The sequence below is a fragment of the Dicentrarchus labrax genome, unplaced genomic scaffold (genome assembly GCF_905237075.1).
Source record: "Dicentrarchus labrax unplaced genomic scaffold, dlabrax2021, whole genome shotgun sequence".
Classification (NCBI taxonomy): Eukaryota; Metazoa; Chordata; class Actinopteri; family Moronidae; genus Dicentrarchus; species Dicentrarchus labrax.
The window spans coordinates 3999670-4015892 of record NW_026136714.1 but is presented as its reverse complement, the minus strand read 5'-3'; the positions used below and the strand labels follow the sequence as shown (position 1 = coordinate 4015892).

At 40.8% G+C, this 16223-nt stretch overlaps 1 protein-coding gene across 3 annotated transcripts in view; it reads right to left on the bottom strand.

Moving 5' to 3' along the window:
• Positions 1-10164, bottom strand: part of wscd2 (WSC domain containing 2) — a 40306-nt gene extending 30142 nt beyond the window's left edge. Inside the window, exon 1 of one of the 3 annotated variants that reach the window (XM_051421717.1) lies at positions 9994-10164. The gene's annotated coding sequence lies outside the window, so the exon portion shown is untranslated. Of the gene's footprint in view, positions 1-4968; positions 5509-7216; positions 7319-9993 lie in introns of those variants that run through there. The other 2 variants (XM_051421718.1, XM_051421716.1) reach the window with 2 other exon arrangements.
• Between the last annotated feature and the right edge of the window lie 6059 nt (positions 10165-16223).

The following is a 16223-nucleotide window of genomic DNA, read 5'->3' as shown; positions in this document are numbered from 1 at the left end:
GCGCTGCTTTCTGATGAATTCCCAGTAGATGCAATTACTGCACGCAAAACTATCATGAGAATTTGCTACTATTTACCCTTTAATGACATATTCCCAACAGAAAATAAGCAAAAATAGGTTTCGGTTTAAAAGCATCCTGTTATTCCATGATAATCACAGCAGTAGTGGGGTGGTTTAGGGAGGAACACAGGGATGCACATCTTGATTTGGCTAAGTAGTTCATTTCACAGCAACCTGACAAATTTCTCTAGCAAGTGTGAGAGCCCAATTAGGGCTCAGCATGCTGAAAGGAGATCTGACGCTGTTGCTGACACTGACTGCACAGGCTGACAGACCCAGAGGGGACTCCACTTCTTCCGATTCTTAATCACACCGGGGCTTCTGCTGCTGTATTGCAGTATTGTTAGGACAGGGTTTATCAAAATCTAATGACATCCCCTTTTAAGAAAAAGCCTGTCTAATTCTTCACAGCACAGTCTGAGTGTGGATGGATGTGTTTTCACAGATCCACTAACACTACCCGAAGTTATGTTCTCAAAGCTGAGAAAACACCACAAGGCTGCTCGCTAATGTGCTTATAATATCTACTTTATTGACCTAATAGAGCTTAAAAGGGACTTTCGTAAAATCAGTGGAAACAAATTATTATTTGTTATTCAGTCTTCTTTCACCTATTAGGACATAAATAACTTTAATGAGGGACCTCATTTATGCTTTTGTTACAGAGCCAAAGATAACTGCCTCGCAGATTAACACACAGGCAGCACTCAGACCATTTTGTCCTCCAGTTCCCTAAAAGTGGAGTTGGTAAACTAGATTTCTCTATTTAAAGGCTCGGCTGTTGCCAGGTTGGAGCTCTGTTGGTGCAGCAGGTTCAGAGAACAGAGCCCAGCACTTTAACTGCAACAAAGGCCTTTTTGTGAAGCAGGGATCAAGTTGAAGAAAGGACAAGGGGGTCTGCTACTCAAGGTGAGCTATTACAGTGGTGATGTGCTAATCTCAACCACTGGCACCATCTCAAGGTCGGCCATGGACCACAGAGAATGTGGCTTTTATATTCACAGTTTTCTCCTCATCTTCTGCTCCTCATCTTTTTTTTTTTTTTTTTTTTTCTGCTAACACACCAAACTCTCCCTTCATTCTCTCACACACACATGGACGAACACACACACAATGCCAGGCCTTCTGCCTCCCCTGAGTGGTTAGGGTTGGACGTTCACACAGTTGTGAGTCAGTCTGACGGTGCGGAGAGCAAACAGAGACTTCAGGTCAGACTGAGGGGAGCCAGAGTTGATGCCAAATGTGAGACCCTGAGTGACCTCCTGATGAACAGCAAATATTGTGTTAATCCATGTTTGGGGACAAAGTCTTGCAAGAATGTTTTTTCTACACTGAATTAGTGTACTGTAAATTGTATGACTTTAAAAATAAACATGCTGCTGCAGCAATTATGTATTCAATGTGTGGACAGATTTAAGACAGAGGTTCTCAAACTGGGGGGAAACATATGGAACATATCTAAATTAATCTTATTACTGAAGAAACAATAACCACGGTCTTATGCAAGCAAAGCTATCGAGATTCAGGGTGGTGAGATTTATCCAGAACGCAAAGCACACTGACATAAAAAGTACAGGATATTTTGACAGGAGAACAAAAGACAAATGTTGCTCTTTGAGGAAGCTCGTCAGTCTTCGTCAATTCTTATCTTGCTCTCATGTTTACTATCAGTGTAGTGTGAAGAGCTGTGTGTCTTTTGCGTAGAAAAACTCACAATGTAATTTGTATTTTTCATTTGCACGATAACTCAATGAATGAATGAATGAATGATAGATGAACTGACTCTGGTAAATAGTTTAAGTCTCCACGTCTCCAAGTAAAACACAATTGCATTTGCATCCCAGCATGTTAAGAGATGGACAAGATACAGAAGAACAGGACTTTGCAGTATAACAGACACACACACAGACACACACCATCTCATATTAGCCTGTGTTGGATTAAACAACATCCTTCTCCTCAGCAGGGTGCCTGTCTCTGTCTGAAAGAAAAGCCTGAACAGCAGGTCCTGAGTTCCAGAATATAATTGGCTATTTAGCTTTTCTTCAGTCATTGCTAACTGCATGTGAGCAGACTGCATTTTTCTTTAAAGGACCAGTATGTACGATCGGCTGGGATTACTGATTTTCTCTGTCAGTTTGTCTCTCTTTAGTTACAGAGTTTGAACTACGGTTAATATCTATCAACAAAACCCACAGACTATAGGTAAAGTTTAGGGTTTGGGGTTTTTCCAGCTTTTGTCTGATGTCTACCACCCAGTATTTCCTCACCACCTGTCTAGGCAGTGATTATCTGTCTATATGGATACGTCTTACGGAAGAGGTCCGGTGTTGTGAATAATCCTCTTATAAGCTGAAAATCTGGCAAAGATGTGCATGCGGCGAGGCTGACCCATTCCTTGGATCTGTGTAACTGGAACACAGTTTTAAAGATTATACTCTCTCTAAAATCATCTTTTCCTTCGAGGAAAAGGGAAATAAGCTATTTCAAAATACAATAAATAGAGGTATACACCTTTGTATTTTCAATCCACACCAAAAATGTAGAATTTGAAGCCACTGAGTGTGAAACTGCTATTCTGCTCTTGCACATCGGACACTATAACAGCCTGAAACTTTCAGCACGTCTTTGGCAGAGAATTTAATGCCAAGCTATTTCTGTAGGAGCTCTAATGAGGATCTTGACATCCTTTCTTGATGGTGATATATCAGGAACGAGTACGCCGCCCAACCTACACACAGCTTGCACTGCACCACTGTTATTTCACTGTAATGGTTAGCACAAGCATGCCAACTGTAATTCCTGTCAGTTCCTCTGGCGATCTTCAAAGCCTGCGGCCAATGGATATGATCCATGGCACGTCCCTGAGAGGTCGCCAAGAGGATGAAGAGATAAGCTCTGAAGGAATTCAAAGCCTTCTCGCTGTGCTGCGGGCCACCCCGTAGCTACACAAAGGACTTCATATCAGAGCCACTTTCAAGTTCTCGTCTGCAGCCAAAGCAGAGCTTCCATGTGAAAAACTCCTTTGAAATTTGACATCAAATTCAGAACAGAAAAAGTATTTCTTTCAGGGTTCAATCTTTGCTGTACAATCATAAAAGGCTGATGCGCCACTAGAATTCCAGAGGGTCTCCTGGTGATGCAAAATGCTGTGACTTTGACCCTGATTATTCACTATATCAACAGCACCCTCTCATTCTCAATATGAATTTCAGTTGTTGCCATAATTCTCTGACGTCTGTTCACTTCTGCCTCAGGGAGGACTGCGCTCACGGGACAGCGCAGCCACTGTTAGCAGCAATAAAATCTATGCGATTTTATTTTTTAAATGAGCGTCCACAGATTTCTGCCATGTGCAGCGGAAACAGCATTGTTATTTAACATGAATGGAAACTCCCTTTTTATTAGAAGGTGGAAAAATGTAATTAAATTAAAATTAGAAGTAGGGGAGCTTTAATATTGTATTTTACAGTGATGTCCATGGTATTGATCCGCTCTGGTCTAGATTCAGGAGCTATGAACTGAGTGCTTGCGTTGCCATAACAAGAGGTCTGTCATGCTTTATGCTTTACTGTCATGCCAAGTGCTGAAACGGCAGCAGCATACGCAATTAGTGGCGTTCATGAATTGATTTTAACAGCATTGTGATCAATCTTAACTACCATTATGTTCTTCTTCTTCTACTTTGACACTTCCCACTGAGTAGTTGGTTCAATACAATGATCTACAGTACACAGAGGTCATCAGAAACAATGACCGCGACAGGAGGCTGATGATTTACATAATTTCAGTAAGAGCGTTGGGAGTTCTTGTAAGTGTAAAGTAGTATAGGCTTGCATAACTGAGGATAAATTAATTATTATTTTTAGAATCGATTGATCTGCATATTATGTTCTTGATTTATTGTTTTTTTCTGTAGAAAATAGTGAAATATACCCTCAGAGACAATGTTGACATTCTCAAATATCTTGTTGTGTCCAAAAACCTAAATATATTCAATTTACAGTGAAACAAATCAAAGAAAATCAGCAAATCTTCACATTTCAAAACTGGAACCAGAGAATACTTTTATACTTTAAAAAAATGTGAGAAAAAAAAAAAAACAGTAACTCAGAGGAACTCTTGGTCTAAAACAGTAACAAATAAATGAGCTCAGAGTACAAAAAAGTGAGGTTCTGTAAATGCTAGAGTTTTACTAAAGAAACAAATGAGGGGAGAAAATGCAGACTGTTTTCTCAGTCCGACTTGCAGCTCAGGTTAAAAATTAGCAGGAGTGCTCTATTGAAAGTCCAGCGATTTTACACTGTGGGGAAAATGATTCAGTCTGTGAGCCACCAACCATGCACCTGGTTAGAGACTAATGCAGCTTTACTGCCCACTGAACTTGATAATGTACTGAGCAGAGAGCAGGGAGACCTCAACATCTGTCACACAGCAGCATACACACACTACAGGTGCAGAACATTCAACTCTCAGTAGGATTAAATAAATAAATAGAATGATAGGGTTTTACTGTGTACTATATAGATCAGATGGTAGATTAGGGCACTACTTTGCTCAGGTATTTTTATCACCTGAGGCTCAGTCTAATGAAAACATATGGCCTGAAATAGACAAAGCCTACAGCAACCTTTCCTTTAACAAGAGGCAGCAAATTTTTTTGTAGTTAAAACAGCAAAAATGCTAAAATACATTCTGGAAAACTGATATCTGGGTTAGTAGGTTTTGGTCGACTTCAGGGACGTTAACCAGCAGTGTCCATAGCGGTGCAGTTGGACTGTGAGTCCACATAGACTTCATTAACACCACAGATAACCAACCTTTATAGGACTGATTCTGAGCTGCTACATTAAAGACTTCCTTTTGGGGTTTTTTCAAAATCAAATGCAATATTTGACTTCATCTTACCTTTAAACTCGAGTCTAGAGAAGGCTTCAGCAGATGGTTTGATGGTGCAGTTCACAGGACGAAACTCAGCTGAGGATGATCATCATCATGTTTCATCTCCACGATCATTCAGCCAAACATGAACAGCAGCATGATCGCTTTTTTCCCCTTTTTTTCCCCTCACTATGCTCTCATCCGCAGATAACTATCGTTAGTTTATCAATCTCATTAGCTCATGTAGTCTCTCAGTGCTGCTCAATAATCTACAGTACGGACACCGCAGATAAACCGCTACGCACTTCTAGCTTTCGGTGGGAGAAGGAGGGAATAATGTCAGTGGCCCTGTAGGCTCACCAGTCTGCATCAGCCCCGCTCAGACAGTCCCCTCTTCGCTTCACTCGCTCCAGTCAGCTGTTCGGGTGAAAGCGTGGATGTGGTGCCGGCGGTGGGTCGACCTGTCGTTTCTGTCGCCTGCCCGACGTGAAGGAAAGGCTGTTTGACGCTGCGGAGAGGCAGCGCCGCACCGTGCGCCCTGCGCTCCCACACGGACCAACAGCACTGCCTGCTGTACTTAAAGAGACACAGCAGAGCACAAAGAGGCGCAGTGGCCGCCGCACTCTGCGCTCTGCTTGCTGGGCCACACAGGACACCTCTGGCTGCTGATAGGCCGATTTTAGTTTAATTTGAGGACTTCAATCAGTAACTAAATCAAAATGGTTAGTTTTGCGCATGCAAGCATTTTGCCTCTTTTGGTTGCTGCCATGCAGGACCGTTGCCTCCACAGATCTCTTTTAACTACAGATGATCACAAAATGTTTCTAAAGTAATGAGATACCCTCGAAAAAGGTTGAAAAGGAAAGTTGAACCAAGTATTAACAGTGTGCTGGAACATGCTGACTGCAGCAATGGAAAGTGGTAATAAAATTGTAATATAGATATAGATATATAGCAGAAATTATACTAATGTGAGTAATTATAGCAGTTGGCTCAGAGTAGTTTAGAGTGCAGCTAGACCCTGGTTTATTGTCTGTATGGAGAAAAGACTTTGTCATACAAGACAAACAGTAGACTTGCATAAACTAGCCCATTTTTTTATAACTCCGCCAAGGAGGTGATAGTAGAGAATATTGCCATCCACAAGTATGGGCACAGTTTTTAGTTTTAGTTCAATTTCTAGTTGGAATTTTATGTATGTTTTATCATTTATATCTTTATGGGTCTTTATGCACTAAAATCCACTGGTTCAGGGGAACCAAGACTGAGTCCTTGCCACACGGGCCAGCCTTCACTCCCCACATGCGTCAATGAGCCTTGGCCACACATGACCCTGTCGCCTGTTTCCTTTCTTGGACCACTTTTGATACGTACTGACCACTGCAGACCGGGACAACCCCACAAGAGCTGCAGTTTTGGAGATGCTCTGACCCAGTCGTCTAGCCATCACAAATTGGCCCTTGTTTTTCCTGCTTCTAATACAGGAATTCTCAGGACAAAATGTTCACTTGCTGCCTAATATATCCCACCCACTGACAGGTGCCATGATAACCAGATAATCAGTGTTATTCACTTTACCAGTCAGTGCTTATAACGTTATGGCTGTTCAGTGTATGTGCCAGAAATATGTGACTGTGACTGTGTGTGTGTGTGTGTGTGTGTGTGTGTGTGTGTGTGTGTGTGTGTGTGTGTGTGTGTGTGTGTGAATAGTATCCAAAGCTTTCCATGGCTGAATGGTTCCAAGAGCTGTGAGAGAGTTGCATATATGGACAAGAACTCACCCTTCCCTGCCTCTCTGTGAGCCAGACACACACTGACACACACTGTCACATTTTGATTAACACCGAGAGTGTTCTTGCCTACTCTGCATTCTGATTTCAACCCTGATCTCCGTTTCTGCTTCCACCCCTCTCAAACCCACCTCCAGATGTTCAGCTGCCGTGTCTGTGTCCCTGCTGCACGCAGCATGAGATCGGGGTGATCATCCATTCTGTTTAACTGCAAATCTCCTTGTGTGTAAACTGTGAGCTTCAATCAGTTTTATCGTTCTGTCCCTGACAGTCACGGCTGTTAAATCAATGGCTTAGAGCAACAGCATTACAGAGATATTTAAAGGACATGTACACAAATAGACATTCACATGCGAACAGAGTGCATAGGAACACAGACAGATAGTAAACAGAGTTTAGAGTCTGCAATCCACCTGGCTGGTGTGTTTTTGGAAAAAGGGAAAACAGAAAGTTTTTAATGAAAGAGTAATGTGGGTTTGTCTCACCTGTGAGGTTAGTCAAAGCCTACTTAGTCCCTTCAGCTCCAGCACCTGCAGTCTAAATAAGCCACTCAGTTATTACAAGCTTAACACTGGTCTGTCCCCAAGGGATGCTGACACAACAGAGATGACTCTGCATATTTCAGCAGCATCAATTCATGGGTTGGTTGCTGTCTGTGCTGTCGCCCGTAGTGCTGTCACCTACAATTACTCTCCTCTACATGGTGACTCAGCGACGGACTCCAACTTAGAGAGGCACTCTTGAAATCACCAGTGTGCAGCAGTGATATTACTAATGCTGAATCAGGCAGATAGGACGAGACAGTGGCCAAACAACAGAATCCTAAAACTCTCTGGCTCATTTTTGAAATAGGCAAATGGTTCTGTGGGTTGGATCAGATAAACTGCTGCCAAGCATTGCAGATGCATGCAAAACACCGTTCCTGTTTTTTTTTAATGTTTTTCTCAAGGGTATACACACATGCATGCATTGTTAGAGGTCATACGTGGGGGGTTAATCATGTGGTGCAAGAGATAAATCTCCAGGCCAGCCTGCACAGTGTCATGTCAAACCCTCATACATCTGCATCACAAGCCAGCAGCAGCTGTATTGTGCATTGTGTGTTGGCCTGTGTGAGACCACCACTGGTTTATCTACTCTTCAGATGCAGAAGACAGAAGTAAACAGACGATAATGGGCTCATTGTGTAAAATCTGCTCTCTCATGGGGATATGTAGGCGGCGGTATGAAAGGGGAATGGAGAAAATGTTCCTTCATTTTCAGATTGTGACCAGTTAAACCATTCTTGTGATGGTCCTGTTTCATGTCCCGATCTGACAAATGGGTGTTGTGAGCAGAGATAGCACACAATCCAGAAAATAACTGTGAAATCATTCTGTTGGATTTCTCCCTCTTTCAGAAGAATGTCCGAACATACAGTGCAGGACCACATATCTAAAGCACAAAGCATCAAAAACAACCTGACAAAAAGAGGTATCACCCAGGAGACCAATATGGCTTTTGTGCTGTAAACAGAGCCTCATGGGAAATCTACAGTTTGGGGGAAAAAAACGTACGTATTGTCAGTTTTTAGACATTTTATACACTCATTTGTCACATGTCTTCACGATGTGACAGGAGTGAAAAGAAAGCCGTTAAAACTCTCATGCTGCATAAAGAATGGCGGATATTCCCTTTAGGTTAGCTGTCAACATCACATGCAGAGACCTCATACTGATGTCAACATGTGCCTCATCCTCACTGATGAGGTTCAGTTTCAGGTTTCTCAATAAAAACTATCACATAACAAAAGTCGAAACACCCACAGCTTTCAAAAACACTAGTCAGAGAGCCATTTTGCCTGTTTTGATGTGCTAAGACTCTATTAATTGTCACATGAGATCAGGACCAGGTAGAGCGCTCTTGCGAACGTCAGTGTCGCCTCCGGCACATCCGGAGCAACAGAACATCGGCTCTGTAACTCTATCTCATCATTCTGGGAGCAAAGTTGACATCAGTTCTGCATGTAAACATCCTTTTGTGGAGGTGCTTAAATTTCACATGAATGCAACAGAGCTGCAGAGGCATGAGGTAGTGAAGAGGAGCCTGTTGCACTTAAGTCGCACACACAGTGACCTGAGACTTGACTTGAGACTCTACTCGGACTCAAGATTTGGGACTCGTGAACAATCTATTTTATTTATTTAGTGCATCAACATTAAAGAAAAGTCAGACAAGAAGAATGTCAACTGTTAATCAACTGATTGTTTCAGCTCTACACTACTTTAAGTCTCCATTCACAAGCACATTTCTATTTATGTATTGCAGTTGCAGTCTTATCTGCACAACTGGATTTTTTGTTATTAGTATTTATAGTTTAGTACACACTAACTGCACACACACATTTTCCTCTCCAGGTATAGTATCTGCAGTATACAAATGTATGTTAATTATTCATTCTAAAGTAACAAATGTTGGTGTTTTAGTGTCATCAGTCTACAAAGATCATCCACACTGTCAGCCTGTATCAATACAGCTGGAACACTAACAAACACAATTGATTTAGTTTTCCTTTCCTCTCATTTTCGACTAGGATATTGCTGATTGTGTTAGTTTCTCATGTCAATCAGCTGATAATCACACGTCATGTTTATTGATCTGCATAGTGATTTATTATCTGCCTGGCAGCCATACACCCATGGGAGCGATCAGTGATTCCCGATGAAACCTCCACAGTCTGACACGTTTAAAAAAAGACATCATCACTCGGCTACGTTTTCTGTTTTCCGCGCTGTGGTTATCATCTCTCGCTGATGAGAAACCTTACAATTCCTTTCTGGGATTGTTCTCATTGATTTTACACAAGAATAACACGATCAATAAGTGTATCTCCTGTGCACCCTGTTTGACCTTTAAACCAATAAACACTTGTTTCCCCTTCCGCAGGCAGCTTTTTGGCAACAATTGCAATTGCATAAGCTTATTACATAAAGTTTTTCAGTTTCAAGGACATTCATGAACATTTTTCTTGTTTAGCACTTGAAGCTCTTACTGTTGAAATGAACATCATGCTAAATTTCCTCTTAACAATGTACACACACATACACACACACACACACACACACACACACACACACACACACACACACACACACGCTCATCCATATAGCTTGAAAAACTTACTTCTCACTTTCTTACTTTGTGAAACTAAAAATACAATCTGTTTTTCTTCCACTTCCTTCTGACACGAAGATGTATGGCTGCAGTTTTTCATTGTTCTTACCTTGTTGTTGCCTTGAGAATAAGACAGAAAAGCACAAAACCATAAAATTCTGCTCAAACTTCGAGATTGTTTTCCTTATGACCACAAAGAGACATTATAATTGCAAAATACTTCTTCTCATCAGCTGAGGGATTAAAAAGAGATGCTGCTGCTGCTGCTGCTGCTGCTAAAGTCTTCTTATGACTGTTGCCTGCTAGAGTACGCTTCATTACCATTGCCAGTTTGAGCAAATAGTCTAAAGAGATGTCTCAGAGGTTTCACACATACCCATCCTCCGGCTTCCTGTCTCCATCATATATAGCACAATGGTTTGGCTGCACCCACAAGAAGCTAAATAAAGTCAGTAAATATTTGTCAGGTAGGTAAGTGAGAGGCTGTTTGCATCATGATTTTATCTATCTGCACGACTGCATCACTGTCACTCCATATTCGGGTGCTGATAGTGACAGTCTGGATAAACCGTAATGCTGTGATGGACTGGAAGTCATACATCAAGTACAAGTGACAGACAGCGACACTGACTTATTTTCTGTCAAACTGTGCCCTTCAGAGAAGCTGTGTGGGCCAGGACTGGACTGATAAGCTATCCTTGGCTCCATTAACACAAACAAAAGTCCCTGTGTTTGTTTATTTTATCTTAATGATGACTCTCTGGTTGTAAGTATGTTCTGTTCAGACGGATATGCACTGTCACTGTTTGTAGGATGTCTGTTATCTGTTAACATTATGAAGCATTGTGAAACCGGATTAGAGCGCACACAGCACGTGGCACTAGCATGATACTACTGTAAATCACAGTGACCTTAGGGGGTGAGGCCTGGACACCAACTGGAGTGATTGACAGACTGACCACAGCAGTGCAGATAGTCCACTGGAGCTTTCTGTGTGCTACCTGTGTTGTAGCTAAACTAACGGCTCAGAGAGGCTATCTCTCCGGTATGTGTGTGTCTGTGGGGGGGACTGTCAGTGTCCGGGATTAACGTAAGCATTGAGGTCCCTGCTGGTTGTTCCGACACCTTCAGAATCATTACCGCTAAACCGGCTGTTAAAATATAGATATTTATGTATTTAAATAATTTAATTGACACCATAAACGTCCCATGACGAGTCGACGAATGGCTTGAACTAACAACCACTAGTCGGCTAGGAAAATATCTAGATCTTGGGAAATATATATATCACCAGATGTATATGATATTTTCTATTAGTGGATTGGATTAAGTGTTCCTTTATGGGTTTATAGAAAAGCTACTTCTTCATCTAAATGAACTATTTTAAAACCAACTACCCAACAAATATATAAATAAATTATAAAAATATATAAAAAAAATTAGCACATTCTTAAACTTAAAATAGACATAGACATTGGTGCAGCAGTGATATTAATCCAAAAACATCATATATAATTGTAAAACATTGACATTTCACTGACGAATGGGGATGAATTGTTGTTAAGTACACATAATACAGTAGACGAGGCTGTAAAAGAAAGCAGGTTCTGGCTGGTCTGATTCTTATAAAGGCAGAGAGGAAGGAGCAGGTGTAGCAGGGTTTACTGAGGCAGGAGTTCTCTATTAAACCTAGTGATGGATGCTGGCATTAATAATTCAGCAGTCTCTCCGAAAACTACCAAAAAATAGAGCCTACATTATTTAAAGGGAACACTGAATTAATTAGAAATATGAATTAATGATGAGATTATCCTGAGCATTCAACTTAATCCCTGGCAGTAGCACTCCAGCAATCAACGGACAAATCAGTTTTTACTGTAGATTTTACACGCACACACACACACACACACACACACACACACACACACACACACACACGCACAAAATGTTCTTCTTGCAAGACTGAGGCTGTGAAATCAGCCACACACTGTAATTGCTATTCAGGCAGCGTCTCAATGTCGTTGCCGCAGAGCGGAGTAGTATTACCGGAGACCTACATCTTTCAGTCACCATAAAAAAATAATGATTCTTTCACTGAGTTTCATTTGATCCTTTTGCTGCTTGTCTTATCTCATTAGACACATCTGACACAGTTTGGGATGTTTTGGTCTGTAGTCTCGTTTCCTTGACTGTGCTATCAGTGTCACACGTACTGCTCCAGCTTAAACCCAATCACACTCCGGGGAAAGACACATTCTTATTTGTTGTTGTATTTTTGAAGAAATTATTATTTTTGTCACTGATTTATAAGTGGTGTGAACCTGATCTATATTCAGTACAGATGCGTTATTATGTGTTATTAAAGGATCTGTATTAGAAGAAGGGTATGCAGATGTGAATAACAGCAGCCATCCCGTCTAAGCTACTTTCACCAACCAGTATAAAAAAGATTATTCTATTCTAAGACCAAAAGCATAACAATTGGGGAAGAAGTGGAGACACTGACTAATGTCAATGACTCAGATGTCACACGTGCTTTCAAGTCTTTGTTTCGTCCTTATATCTGCCAAACTGTCTGAAAGCGCCACCTCTTCTATTATGTCTGCACTGACTCTTGTCTTGTATTATTAATGACTGCAGTGTGAATGACGAGCGACAACAAAGACAAAGAAGACAAAAAGAATGGTAGTGTGTGTGTGTGTGTGTGTGTGTGTGTGTGTGTGTGTGTGTGTGTGTGTGTGTGTGTGTGTTTTAACTGAAAGAAAAAAAGAGAGATAGCAGGGGGATATTCTATTCAATTTATCTCTTTTAGAAATACAACAGCTAGAAAACTGGAACATTAGAGGAAGTTTTAAGGACAAACTGTGGCAAATATTGCAACAACTACTTGATAAATGAGATGAATATGTTTGGATTCCCACGCTTGTAGGAATTAATTTGAGGCTGTTTGATGTCACTGGAGGAAATCCAGAGTTACTATTTCTAAATGACCTCTGGGGATGGCAACTAAAAAGAAACTGCCTCAAATACCAGTTCAAATATCTCACTGTCTGACTTTAAATGTGAGATTAATCGGAGATAGGCTACTTTACATAAATCCACTTCCTGAATTTAAAAATACTGCCTTTAAGTAACCTTGCTCCTAACTTTAAGTAACCTTCTTCCTAAGAGAAGTTGAGCAATAGTGTCAACACCACAGTGAAGAATATTACAGAACACTGCTGCAACATTATCCCTGGCTGAGAAAAATAATGAGGCTAGAAAATTATAATTACTCTATGTGTTGTGAAAACTAATTGCGATGATGCTCTCCGATCCAAAACCAATTTATTGAATTTAACACATTTGCCAATCCCTACAGTGCCTAACCTACAGTAACCTACAGTGCATTAACTTACTATACTTTTTTTTCCTGCACTCATTGAAAGGTTTGTTTGTTTTTGAACGCCCATGTAACAAGAACTCATTCTGGTAATTGGGGTTTGTGTCTCTTTAGGAAATTGCAGGGTGTCAAATTGTTTAGCCAGGCCCAGAACACCAGCCCTTTACTTGTAATTATACATCACTGAAAATCATTCCCACACTCACCCACATACAGACATGGCCAAACTCATGGCAATGCACACATACAACGATCTAACTACCAACTTTGTCAGCTGCATTTTTTGAAATGCGTTTACTGACTGGCATAAGTAAGCATTTTCATTCTGAGAGCTCACATTTTAGTTTCTTCGTGTATCTGTTGTTTATTGAGACTGAATGAAAAATAATAATATAGATTTTGAGGTAGCTGTCAAATGGCAGCTCAGTTGTGTCACCATTATCCATTCTGAGCATACCCAGGAGAGTTGACCCACTTCATGGTGCAATTCGTCTCAATGACACCCTCCTTCACTTCTGTCTTTTCCTGCCACTGTCACCAGAAATAAATTTAGATGACCTCAAAAAGGAAGAAAGTTAATTTCTGTGTTTGTTTCTATCCATGTTGACACACAACACAGTAAAAATCAATAAGGATGAACAGGAATCGACACTGTTGTTTGTTTGACACAGGTAATGGGTGGCACATCCCTGGCTCGTGCCCTGAAGTCTAACTGATTTTTATTTTTTTGTCTGCACATATCTGCTCTGTAAATCACATGTTCTACTTTTGGTAAAAAATCAGAAACCAAAAGGAGTAAATTTAATCTAATCTTGCGCAAAGCAGTAACGTCACTCTTGGATCAGAGCAGATGGACACACTAAGGAAGACAGCAGCCTGCTACACAAGAGGCATAGACTTTGAACAACAACCACATTTGTGACAAAATCTCTTTCTTATCTAACTTACAAACATAAACAATGTGCCCTATCTTGCACCATAGCTTGTTAAACGAGCAACCTAACCAAAATATTCACAGTGAAAAAGTGTACTGTGAATGTCAGGCTGAATAGCTAACTAGCTGCTCAGCTGCAGCACAGTAAAGAGCATGTAAAACGTACCTGCAAATGTTGCTTCGGTTCGGTTAGATGCTGGTCTTTACTCTTGACAATTCAAATACAGACGCCAACGCCCTTCCAGCTGAGCAACATTAAAGGCCCAGTGTGGATCCTTCAGGAGGATCTATTGGCAGAAATTTAATATAATATGCATAACTATGTTTTTGTTAATATATAATCACAATCTGTGTTTAATAAACGTACACAAGCAGGACAACTTGGCATACAGAGCAGGCTGCGTCCCCTCCCCTTGAGCTTTCAACTTTTCCCCGGGTGTATCCTTTTTTGGCCTTGACGAATTGATATTCCACTCCACTTTGACTTCCTCCTGGCTACATCCCAACTGTTTCCACAGTCTCTCTCAAAGAATTATGTGTCTCTCATTTGTCTTTGTTGCATCAAAACAATGAATGCCGCACATTTATAGACTTTTGTGTGAATAATGAAAAAAAAGAGACTGAGTTTGAGTTTAAACCTTCTTACCTCGCCTATCGACCATCAACACACTGCAAGTGCTTTTGTTGAAGCATACTGAGCCCTTTACTTCTCCGTCATAACGATTGAAGGAGATATGGAAATCAAAAAATCAACTGGACTTCTTTTCTTTAGGTGTCCTCCAGGGATCAATGCTTGGACCTTCACTGCTTTAACTTTTTATATTACGGTTGTTTGAGATGCTGCAACAATATAAAGCAGGCTTGACAGATCAGCCATCTGCATGGGGCTTTCAAAGCCATGTGGTGTGTGAGGATAAGCAATCGATTCCAAAAGCGGAGATTACCAGTAGCAGATGACAGTCATGTTCACAGTGAGTGGAGGCGGAGCAAGTTGAGTTTGGGTATTCGTGTGAGATTAGATATCCTTGCGCATCACAAATCAGGAGGATAATCTCTATTAAATTAAACAAAAGATCAAGTCAATTACTATTAAATGTTGATATCCACTTATACTAATCTTAGTCATCCAGTAAAAACATATTTATGCCTCACAGGGGGAAAAAACCCACTGTAATATCATTATTTGGGTGATACAAATGATACAAATGTTAGTAAGGCAGGTGCTTTATCGTGTGGTACATTGGAAGGAAAATAAATCACAAGAGAGAGGTTAACAATACTGTGCAAACAAAGGGGCCATACTTGGGGAGTGTAAAAAGAACATGATAGATTGGACTAGGATAGTGTTTTACAAAAATCCATTTAAATTGAATAAAGGCACACACAGCACCATCTTCAAGTTGAAATAGGTGCAAATGCAGAAAGGCATGCAGGAGATTAATCAACCTCAGGGCCAAATTCAATTCCCTCCCAGCTTTATGAAGGCAGACTAGAGATATTGAAATTCCTGTACAGCCTCATTAGGTTAGCATGACAAAAGCCGTTTTTTCCTGCATTCGAAGACACAACAAAAAAGAACATTTATTGTGGTGATACACAGAAAAAATATCAGACATTTTTGGAGATATAACACAGACTTCTCACATATATGCCCACACCTACAGAATCTATTCCATCCTCGTCCAAAATCCAATGAAATTCTCCATGGGAAGTTCCTTTGAAAGAGCAGCAGCACTGCTGCTTTTTTTATGCCATCCTCCAGGATGCACAAAGCAGGACTCCCTGATTGTACAGAATTCATTATTTGGATAGCTATCAGTTCTGAGTCCAGGCGTATTCAGGGAGATCTGCACAGACCGCACATGACTCCAAACTCAGTCACATTCAGCCTCCAGCTCAATCATAAGACTTTTTAAGGACATAATATATCTATTGTGTGTGTGTGTGTGTGTGTGTGTGTGTGTGTGTGTGTGTGTGTGTGTGTGTGTGTGTGTGTGTGTGTATAAATAAGCCAATTCACTAA